This window comes from Wyeomyia smithii, chromosome 3, assembly GCF_029784165.1.
Source record: "Wyeomyia smithii strain HCP4-BCI-WySm-NY-G18 chromosome 3, ASM2978416v1, whole genome shotgun sequence".
Classification (NCBI taxonomy): Eukaryota; Metazoa; Arthropoda; class Insecta; order Diptera; family Culicidae; genus Wyeomyia; species Wyeomyia smithii.
In genome coordinates, this window is record NC_073696.1 from 208,135,892 (window position 1) to 208,148,087 (window position 12,196).

The following is a 12,196-nucleotide window of genomic DNA, read 5'->3' on the forward strand; positions in this document are numbered from 1 at the left end:
GGTGAACAAGACACTGAGACCGGATGGCGTCCATAATCTGACAAGCAAATGATCGAATCGATTGATCAAAACGCCCACCGGGCTGTTCCGGGTAACCATGCAGAGGTGCCTGGCTGGTTGCCTCTTCCCGGATAGGTGAGAGCAACAGAGATTCAGAGATAGATGGACTTACCGACTTATTCCAAAAGTATTCGTTTAGGTCAGACGGGACCACGACAAGGGTACTTCTACCTAACACAGATTCCATCAGGCCATGGTTGCTCCAGGCAATATGTGCATAGTGTCGGACAAGCGGGTTCCCATGTGTCCCGAGTGCTTGGATGCGGAATAGACTACAGAACAGCCATTTCTGGTCTTCTTCGTATGCTCATCTTTTGTACGTGCAAGGAGCGATATGATGGCAGTAAGCGGGCCAGGCACTACTTCGGACAACCTAGCCCGGAGGATATACGTCGACCCGGATACGTGGAACGATGCACACTAATTTCTACTCAAATAACACGGTTACAGTGAACAAATGCTAGACACATATTAATTCTTGACTGTTGATTTTCAACATACGAATCTTTTAGACACGAAACGATACTCTTTCTGTTAGTGACTGAATTGACTCTACAGTTTTTTTGTAATGGCTTGCTTCTTTTGTAGGTTCCTTGATAATGATTTAAAAACAATCAAAACTTTGTAAATAGAAAACCAAATTTTCGTTCTAGTTAGTGGATGACTGGAAAGCCAAAAATCCAATTATGCTAAATTTAAAATCAGTCAAAAGTTCTTAAAACTCTTAAAGTCTTCATCTAGAATAACGCATTTCATGAAGCAATCCGCTAAATCTGGCGAATACGAAGGTGGAGAACCAGTTACTAATGCAATTTCTTTAATTTATCGGTCGTAATGTGAGCAGAATGAGCGGAAGCGTTGTCTTGGTGAAAGAACAATTTTTTCTTCACCTTATACTACCACCGCTATTGCGCCTCGATTCCGACGTCCAATCTATCCAATATAATTTAATAATATTGTTTATTAGTTATTTTACCATGTTCAGAGGACCCGAAAAATATTTTGCCTGATACGAATCGATTGTTGCGTTTTTGGGTGCTTCAGATGAATCTCACCAGGAAAAACCAAAATGTAGTGGTGGATCCATGTTTCATCCATTGCTATGAATCATTGCCAGAATTTCTTCCTATTATGCAACATCTTTGCCAAAATCTCCGTTTGAAGTTTGACACATTGGTCTTTTTTATCAATTGTTAAAAAATCTGCAACGGAAATCGACTTTTCGAATTTCGTTGAGAAGTAGCGATCAGAAATTTCGCCTCCTCGAAAAAAGTCCATATGAAAAACTTCAGCTCAATCGGACTTCTGGAGCACGTGGCTCAAAGCGATCATTCGACTAAAGAAGAGAAGCACAGAAATTGTCGATAGAGAATTTTTTATGCATGAAACGTCGTGATGTTTTCCTAAAATATTGAGCTGAAAAATTCCCTCAGTTCAAAAATTTCTATGTCCCAAAATGTCTATTTTTGGATTTTTTTACTATACCAAATCTCAACGTTTTGTAAATTTTTAAGACATTTGGCATCAAAGAAATATGACGATATAATCAATTTCACCTGTGCATTTTTTTATTGATCAAAAAATGAAGCTTTGCCCGCTTTGTGGAACGTTTATCCGAAACCCTATTCAGCTAAAATTTGGCAAGGGGAACTTTTTTCGATAAGACGAAACTTTTGAGTCTTACTTATAAACGAATGTCAATTTTTTCTCATACATCATTTCTGTGTTAGACCAAAGACTTATACTGCAACGCGTAGTACGCCTTTCTGTTCTTTCTCAAATCTGCGTACAGGAATAAAAACGACTAAAAAACCGTTGCAAAATTTTTATGATGGTTTATAATCACTTTCGAAAAAGATTGAAAGAAAAGTTAATACACAAGTAATGCAGTCAAAATATCAAATATCCATCACTTGCAAAATGAGATGAAAAATAAGAAAACAATTGAACGTCATTAAAAATCAGCGAATATCCGGGAATTGCGTTACCTATGTTACACAGGGGAGAGGGAGGTTTTGGAGACTGTTACGTAACTGTGATGTTTGTTTCAAATTAAAATTTTGAAGGGGAGTCGAGTTATTCAGCGTTACGTATTTTTAGGGGAGGGGAGTCATATCGAACGTTATTTTTAACTTACGTAATTTATGTACAACAATTTACAATTTTGTTTGATGTTCCACATTGATCAAAAAGCAAAGCTTTGGTGCTACATTCCGATTCGGAACCCGAGCTTTTGTTTATTACACACAGACTTCGCTTCCAACTGTTAAGTGTACAGGACAATTGCGGGGCTAGCGCTAACATAACAGTCCCTCCCGAGTCGAGACTCAAACTTACGACGAGTGGCTTGTTAGGCCAGCATCGTACTTCGAGACCAGCAAGGAGGGTCGGTCCCACATTGATATTCAAGTTCTTTCAGTATAATTTATATATTTATATATAATTTATTCTAGAATAAACGAATAATGTTAAAAAAATAATCAGTTAAACGAATCATGAAAAGTAACTGTTTATTGAGTTCTTTGGGTTCGAAATTTGTCAAAATTTACCTAAAGACTAAAGGCACTGGTCGACGAAAGTGCAAAAAAATGCTGCCCTGAAGCACGAAATAGCAGTCCCAGAAAGATTATGCTTTTTAACCATTCCTGTGAATTTTGGTGCCCCTAGTCATTACCAAAACGCGTCATCTTACGTCAGAGTTCGCCGGGTTCGTCGCTTCAGCGTTATGGTTACGAGAAAACTCATTCAAGTCTCAGAAAAAATGTTGGTGGTTGGGGGCACCAAAATTAACATGAATGGCTGAAAACCTATAATCTTTAATTTTTTCTAGTTAGAACTTTAGGGCCACACCTGTGTTGACCAGTGTTATAAATAGTAGTTTAAACTAAGTGTCGACAAACAAACAGATAATACATTACATTACACGTTATAATTGATCATCCAAAGCTCAGCATCACTTATTTAGAGCATAACTTCTCACATCTCGTGTCAAACAATATTTGATGCACTAGGAATGTTCTGCAAAACTACAATTTCAATTAAATTCGTACAAAGCACCCCATCACCATGTCCTGGCAGTGCTCACCAATAACCGGCACCACACAAGTGCCTGGCTTGTTTCCATCATGCATCGGGCCAACTTTGGCAGCGCCCGTACCAAACTAATCTGATGGGAAACAACCGACTACAAGCCGGTATCAACCAATATCTGGTTTCCGACTACGGAATGAAAATTCGAACCCTTCCCGCCTGACCGGCCGCCGTAGTGGTGTACCATTAACAAAATCCATTCACGTGCACTGGTGCATGCTCTATTTCTCTATATTATATGCATAGGGTGCTGCAGAGTGGATTACTTAAATTAAATTTTCTTTCGCCACCCACGCATATTCGCTCAGATAATGCCGGGTGTAATTTTCTAGTGTATGTACGTATGCTGCAGAATTTCACCCGGAAAAGGATTCTATTTTATAAGTGCGCTCGAGTCGACGTTGTATATGGAAGTATACTGTTGCACTTTTTGCCTAACTACAATGTTGTGCTGTCCTGCTCAGAATTTTGTATCGTTATAACTTTGATAGAACGAAACATCCGTGCCGTGTTCTGTTGATGAGAAAAACCAAACATGCACATTCTATTTAATCCAGTCTCTGGAACACCACCAATCCAATATTCCTCAAATAAACTAATGTGTTGTAATAATCCCACCTCAACCACAAGAACAGCATGCTTTTTCGTGCGAACGCAGCTTTCTGTTAGTCTCTGGCAAACCATCTGTCATTTCTTTAATTTAATGGATCATAAATTCAATGTCACGACAATCATGCTGGTTTAGCATCAGCGGGGATACAAAATGTTCTCTGGTTCTCAACCTCAGAACGCTGTCAGTGTACGTGGGTTTGCCGACCAACCAGAGCGGACAAAGAAACCGATGGAAATTGAAAATTTTTCTTCCAAATGTAAAGATACTGAGCTGTTGCTTCACATGATTTACGGGTAAATGCTTTTTAGCTGTGTCCCTGTTGGCACCGAATAAAACATGACAGAGCAGTGGAGTTGGCTGTTCTTTAATTGAGATGAGATATTCGATTTGTCTTCATTTTGAAGTCATGTTTGAAGCTTGTTAAGATATTTTTTGATTTCTAAAGTATAATTGGTTTCTTTTACCTCTTACTAATTTAATTGGTCCAATTGTTAAATTTGAAGTTTTCAATCAACAGGTTTTCAGTATGCAGCATATTGTCCACCTATTGTGATAGTGCATTTGCATACATCAAATGGGAGGCCATTTCGTGTCGTAAATTGGCTGACGTGGCTGTGTGTTATACTGTGCAGGTTGCATGGTGATGTGTGCGTAAATCGGGTACAGTTCATAATGGCTAAGCTAAGCTCCACCAAATTAAATCCTTGATCCGATTAGATAGTCTGAGAATGGGATTCTTGCTGTAGCTCGATGGTGTGCTGTAAATGCTTCACATATATTTATTCAAAATATAACAGGTCAACCCAGTGTCTGAAGAATCAGATTGTTCAGTTGATTGTAATTGAACTCTATCTTGCAGTTATTTGTATTCGATTTAAACTTTTCAATCGGTTGTTAAATGCATATTTTGTTTTCTAATTCTCTTATTTCAGATATGAGTGATGATCTTATCCAGAAGCATTAGGTGACAATCGGTTTCTATCGAGCGAACTATATATAATAAATAGCGGTAAGTGTTTATAATATGATATAATATCATTCACGCTTTTTTAAAAAGTATTCAAAAATTTAAAAGTAGCGACAGCATTATTATGGCACTATTATACAAGAGCAAAAATTAGAACTAATTGCTGACGGCTTCAAACAGAAGCTTCGCATAGTGTGGGATTACGTTTTTCGTTACATGTAAAAGGCTGACTCTGTAACATGTTTTTATTGCTTCGCTGCCTTGCAAAATAGATGGGTGACTTCAAATGCAACGATTTTCAATAGAATGAGTGGTGAACGCGTTGTTCATTATAAACCTTTGAAAAAAGAGCAGCAATAAACTAGATTCAAACTGAATGTAAATTAAAATAATACAGGATGTGATCCAGAAATTGCGAAGCATTTTTTCAACCCTATTCACTACTACTATTTGGGCTCACAAAATAATTTCACTAGAGCTTGAAATGTGTCACTTAGCACTTGGGAATTAATCTAGAAATAGTTTTGATATATCCTACAATACTTTCAGTGAATAACATAAATGAGAACATTTGATATGTTACTTGACATTTGAGTCACAATTGTAACAAGCCCGTTAAAACCAAACGATGTGGAAAGAAATTCGGTTTTTAGAATTTCCGACACATGAAAGTGTGGTTGGAATATAAGCGTCGGTGAATACCTTTAAAAAACTCACTCGAAAATCAGTGCGTCTTGAGCTGCCCGACAGATCAGACGTATTTTCGGTTGCTTGTGGACTGGTCTTTGACTGCCTATAGCTTCAAAGTTTGTGTTTTGTCAGTGCGTCTTTTAAAGATTACCTGGAAGTTAACTTACATCAGTTTTTCTCAAGACTACCTATTTCTTTCTTTTTCAATACTTGCAATTTGATATTATTTTTGAACTTTTTTCGTATCACCTGAAATAGCAGGACGAAAAAAGAAACCACGCATCGCTACGGGGAGGAAAAGAGAGGCATCTCTTTCTGAAACTAGCTTATGCAGTGAAAATTTATATGATGTTCTGCCTGAGCAAGAAGCCGGCGAAATTGAAATGTTCGAAAGTAAAACTATTCAAAGTGAAATTTCTGTAAAAAAGGAGAAAGTTCCACCTATTGTGGTAACTATTGCTTCTGAATTTAATATTTTTAAAAGAGAACTTTCTACGTTTCTCTCCGACGTCAAAGTTACTTATCAAATTGGCCGAAGAGGCGAATGCCGTTTACTGGCCCAAACATTGAAAGATTGGAATCGTCTTATTCAGTGCTTAACTGAAAATATGTATAAATTTTTTACATATGATACGAAGAGCGCCAAGCCGTTCAAGGTCGTATTGAAAGGTCTCACCAACGATCAAACCGTTGATGAGATCAAAATTACTTTGACAGAATTACTTGGTATAGCCCCTACCCAAGTAATTCTGATGAAACAAAAATCACGAGGCGAAAACAGTCAGCGAACTGGAATTTCCCTTGTAAATTATTTAATTCATTCTAACCGCAATGAGGTTAACAACATAAAATTTTACAAAGCACATGCTTTGTATAATGTGCGTGTAAAGTGGGAAATTTATAGGAAGTATGGCGGAGGTGAAAAGCATATCACCCAATGCCGTACTTGCCAACGTTATGGCCATGGTTCCAAATTCTGTAACATGGACCAAAAATGTCTTAATTGTGGAGACTCTTCTCACAAAAAGGACACATGTCCTGTGAAAGAGAGTAAAAATTTTCGCTGTGCGAATTGTAACGGCAACCATATGTCGAATTTTTATCAATGCCAATTGTTTAGCAATTGTTAAGGCAAGGCAAGGTAAACAAAATTCAAAACAAACTTCAAAACAAAATTCTCCAAGCGTACCAGTGACGCATAGTTTACCTACTTCTTTGCATACCCGTTTAACATATGCACAGGCTACAGGTAGTTCGAACATTTTACCGCCTAATGTTGGTAGTTCGAAAATGACCGCTAATATGGGTAAGCAAAACACGCTAGAAAATAATTGTACACTACCGAAAAAATTTTTTTCTAATGTCAACTGCCTGGGGCCTATCACGGCAGGTAAACGTTCTTTTCTGCAACAGGCAATGCTCGATCTTATGAACACCATGTTGCAGGCAAAATCAATGTTTGAAGCCATTCAAATAGGTACAAATTTTACAATTAAAATTGTTTCTAATTTAAAATTTAGCAATGATTTTAAATAAACCAATCAAAATTTTGAATTGGAATACTCGCTCATTGAAGGCCAATGAGAATGAGCTCTTTTAATTTTTTAACAATTAGTAATGTGCATATTGCAATTATTACTGAAACATTTTTAAAACCTAACATTAAATAAAAATATGATCCCAATTACGTGGTTCATAGATATGATAGGATTCAGGGTTCCGGCGGTGGAGTTGCAATTATTCATCGCCGAATCAAACATCGAGCTCTTCCCCATCTTGAGACGAAAGTTATTGAAACTTTGGGAATTGAAGTTCAAACTGAACTTGGGATTTTATTATTATTAAAATCGGCGATTTTAACGCTTAACATCGTTCATGGAATAATTTTCAAAGTAATTCCAATGGAAAAATTTTATTCAATGATTGTTCTTCAGGATACTATTCTATTTTGACTCCGAATAGTCCTACATGCTTTTCTTCTGTAAGAAACCTTTCAACAACTGATTTGGTGCTAACAGATCAAAGTCATGTATGTAGTGATTTGATCACACATGCTGACTTTGATTCTGATCATCTTCCAATAACTTTTTCCTTTATCACATGTATCAGTTTTAAACCCTATTAGCTCTGTTTTTAATTTTAACAAGGCTAATTGGGAAAGATACAAAACTCATATTGAGAGAAATTTCAATAATGAGCTTGATTTGCAAAACAAAGTAAATATTGATTCCGCTTTGGAAGCATTAAAATGTGCAATTGTTGATGCCAGGAATTATTCTGTTCCAAAGGCTCAAGTGAAATTTGATTCACCAATAATTGACGAAAATCTTCAACTTCTAATTCGTTTGAAAAATGTCCACAGACGTCAATATCAACGTTCTCGTGACCCTGTTTTTAAAACTATTTATAAAGATTTACAGAAAGAGAATAAACACAGATTTACTCTTCTGAGAAATCAAAATTTTGAGACTAAAGTTGAAAAATTGAAACCATATTCAAAACCATTTTGGAAGCTGTCGAAGATTCTTAAGAAACCTTCAAAGCCTATTCCAGTTTTAAAAGATGGTGAACGTTTTCTTGTATCCAATGAACAAAAGGCTCAAAGACTTGCTCAGCAGTTTGAGAGTGTTCATAACTCAAATTTGAATTTTGTGAGTCCAATTGAAAATGAAGTCACACGTCAATTTGATTCAATTTCTTCCCAGAATTTTTTACCTGCAGAAATAATTGAAACTAACTTGAATGAGATTAAATCAATTATTAAAAATTTCAAAAATATGAAAGCACCTGGTGACGATGGAATCTTTAATATACTAATCAATCATCTCCCTGAGAGCACAATGGGATTTTTAGTGAAAATTTTCAATTGCTGCTTCAAAATTGCATATTTTCCCAAATTATGGAAAAATTCAAAAATTACTCCAATTTTAAAGCCGGATAAGAATCCAGCTGAAGTTTCAAGTTACCGACCAATCAGTTTGCTTTCTTCAATAAGTAAACTGTTTGAGAGAATTATTCTTAACCGAATGATGTCACACATCAACGAAAGTTCAATTTTTGCAAATGAACAGTTTGGATTTCGCCATGGGCATTCCACAACTCTTCAATTGCTCATAGTTACTAATATGATACGAGCTAACAAATCTGAAGGTTGATCCACTGGAGCTGCTCTTTTAGACATTGAAAAAGCATTCGACAGTGTTTGGCATAAAGGTTTGATTGCGAAATTGCAAACTTTTAATTTTCCAATTTTCCTAATAAAAATTTTGAAAAATTATCTTACTGATCGAACTCTGCAGGTTGTCTATCAGAATTCAAAATCTGATAGATTTCCCGTCAGAGCAGGTGTGCTTCAAGGTTCAGATCTTCCTCCAGATTTGCCTCCAGGATGCACAAAGTCATTGTTCTGCGATGACACAAGCATTTCCGTAAAAGGAAAAAGTCTTCGTGTCATATGCAGTCGATTGCAGAGAAGTTTAGATATTTTTTCTTCCTACTTGCAAAAGTGGAAAATCTCTCCCAATGCTTCTAAAACTCAAATGATAATTTTTCCGCATAAGCCTAGGGCTTCTTTCCTCAAGCCAAACAATAATCACGTTGTCAAGATGAATGGGGTTATTTTACGTTGGTCTGACAAGGTTAAGTACTTGGGACTAATTTATGATAAAAAACTTATTTTCAAAGAGCACATTGAGAGTATACAAGCCAAGTGCATCAAATATACGAGATGTTTCCTCTCATTAACAGGAATTCTAAACTTTGTTTAAAGAACAAACTTTTGATTTACAAACAAATTTTTAGACCAGCAATGCTTTATGCTGTACCGATCTGGTCAAGTTGCTGTTCAACAAGGTAGAAAACGCTCCAAAGGATTCAGAATAAAATGCTGAAAATGATTTTGAAGCGTCCTCCTTGGTTTGGTACACTCGAATTACATAGACTTACTGGTGTTGAACCATTAGAAACTATGTCAAATAAAATTATTAACAATTTTCGACAAAAATCGTTGCAATCCTCAATTGCTACGATAAGCTCTCTTTATAGCCAATAAGTTAGCAATTAAGTTAGTTATAAGTTTACTTCCCCTTTTCTGACAAGTAGGTTTAAATCCCTACGAATGATAAGTCCTAATTGCGAAAGTAAACAAATCCTAACAATTAAAATTACAAATTTCTAACAGTGTTGAGAATCCACCATTTGTGATTGGACACACATACTCATTATTTACTCATATTTATCATAAAAACTTAAGCTACTAACAAATCCCCCCCTAAAAAAAACTCACTCGAAAAATATCCATGTTGGTACTTACCCACTCGGAACTATCTGGCATAACCCAAAAAAAATTAATGTTGCGAGTGACAGATTTTTTTATGGATATCGTTGAGCGAGAGGTTATAAATCTACAGATTTATGTACAGTTGTGAAGTTTCTCAGGGAAAAGGATTATTTTTTTAATTGTATCATTAAAGAAAGAGAATTTAATTTACGATAAATAGAGTTCCAAATTTCATTTACGGTAGAGTTCTAAAGTTTTGTTTTCTCGTAAAAATTTTCCATGCCAAATTAGAGCTCAATCAGGCTTCGGGAAATAGAGCCTCAAAACGGTGAAAGTTACAGTTTTTTGATGGATGAAAGAAATGTTCGAGCTGAGAGTGTCTCTTGTGTGCTGGTGTAGCTCGAATCTCCCAGTGCAAAAGTTTCCATGTCCCGGAAAGTTTTTTTAAACATTTTTTTCGTACAATAACATCAGATTTCGACATTGCGTGCATTTCTAAGTGTTTTGCTGTGAAAAAAAATTCGATTTTGGAAACTTCAAGAACTACTCTTGTGCATTTTGAGGCTGAGCAAAAATATAAGACTTTCACGACTGAAGTGAAACCTTATCAGAAGTCCGACTAAGCTCAAATTTTATATGGAGACTTTTTTCGAGAAGACAAAATTGTTTAGCCCTAACGTTATTAAAAAAAATGCTCAAAAATGCCGATTTTTTTAGGATTTACCTTTACCCGCACTGACGAATCTACCCATGCAGAATCAATAATAGTAACCCATGAGAAAAAAATTTACTCGAACTCTAACCGTAATGGTGAATCTACTCTGCTCAGAAGTGTGCGCGATCGAAGAACGTTACCCCGCCGCGTCGAATGCGAACATTGTACGGAAAAGGGACACCGGTTACGCTTGTTTCGGTATCTACAACATCTTGTCACTGTTGGACTACAATCAGAGCATCGAAAGAAAGACCGGTTCCGGACGGCCGACTACCCTGAGCCACAAGAAGCTCCAGAAAATGTTGCAGAGGAAGCGAAGTGGAAAAGTGGCTACATCGCTGCATATGCTTGATCGGAAACAAAACTGTGGAAAAGTACCTGGCACACATGGACATCAAAAAGCGGCAGTCCCGTCCATTGGTCTCGAAGCTGCAGGCAATGACGCAGTGGCAGCGGCTAAATAATATGGTCGATTCGATTTTTTCGGCGAATCGCGACGTGATGGTGGTGGGCGACGTCGAGACGGAAACGACTGGCAGGCACTCCGTATTTTACTTCCCCCACGAAGGAAGTAAGCTCTGAGGTGAAATTCATTTCACACACCAAGTTCCCAAAGAAGGTGCTGCTGTGGCTGACAATCAGCGAGAAGCTCCGTACTGGCCGTAAACGGGGAAATTTATAGTACGAAGTGCCTGCCGAAAGTTGAGTCGTTCATCAAGAAATACCATAGGGGCGAAGAAGCTGTGCTCTGGCTGGATTTGGTGTCGGCCCACTACTCGAAGCAATCGTTGGAGGAGTTGAAGCGGCTGAAAATCAAAGCGGTACCCAGGGTGCGTCCCATCCCGAGTTTCTGAGCAAACCTTACACTTCTCCAACAATTTAGTCGCGAAAATTGAGGAGGATTTGATAAATAAAACGAAGAAAGAACTCAAAAACATACCTACACGCATGTTTTCTTCCACCATGCCGAATGTTCCGGTAAACTCACGGCAGGCCATTCTTTTGCAAAAGCGTGAAATTTCTTTTGCAAGTGAGCTTTTATAATTACCTTCCATGGTAATGTCATTGCTAGAGAAACAGTGAGGGCCGTCGAGGTTAATTTTTTCCTGTTGATAAATGGCCTGTTAGGGAGCATGCATTAATGACGTAGCTTTTTTTAGGTTTTTTTGACCCCCTCCTCCCCCATCGTAGCATTTCGTCACAAAGTCAGACCCCCTCTAGATAATGACGTAGCTTTATAACAACCCCCCCCCCCTCCCCTTTCATGACAATTGTTTTGCAAATTTTACTATAAAAAAAAACATTGTATCATAGATGATCAAGAAAAGACAAGAAAGTAATAAAAATAACCCTAAACAGAAAAAAAACATTAATAAAAAGAATAATTAGAAAAAATCCAAATTTTTTTCTTAGTTTATATTTGCTACGTAGCTTGACTTGAACCCCACCCTCCCCCTTGTCACATTTCGTCACAAAACTGCAAACCCCCCCTCCCCCCTAGAATGCTTCATCATTTATGGATGTTCCCTTACAGTCACTACTGGTACGATTTAGCGGAATTTAATGTCACTCGATCTAAGCGAAATTTTTGTGGAGGAATGGTTATGGTATGGGAAAGATTTTTCTTATGACGAGAAGCTTCCTATCTGCTGGATCACCACCAAAATGAATTCCAGCAACTACTGTGAGCTTCCATACTTGGAGGATTATATGGATGAACCTGTTGTATTTCAGCAAGACAACGCTATTATTCATTTTTCTAGATCAACCAAGGCATGGTTT

At 37.2% G+C, this 12,196-nt stretch overlaps 1 protein-coding gene across 27 annotated transcripts in view; it reads left to right on the forward strand.

The window, feature by feature from the left end:
* LOC129727649 (voltage-dependent calcium channel type A subunit alpha-1-like) overlaps positions 1-12,196 on the forward strand; it is a 352,389-nt gene that overhangs the window by 111,515 nt on the left and 228,678 nt on the right. For all 27 annotated transcript variants that reach the window (XR_008728573.1, XM_055685666.1, XM_055685660.1 and 24 more), the window contains exon 2: positions 4,696-4,772. The gene's annotated coding sequence lies outside the window, so the exon portion shown is untranslated. The remainder of the gene's footprint in view (positions 1-4,695; positions 4,773-12,196) is intronic.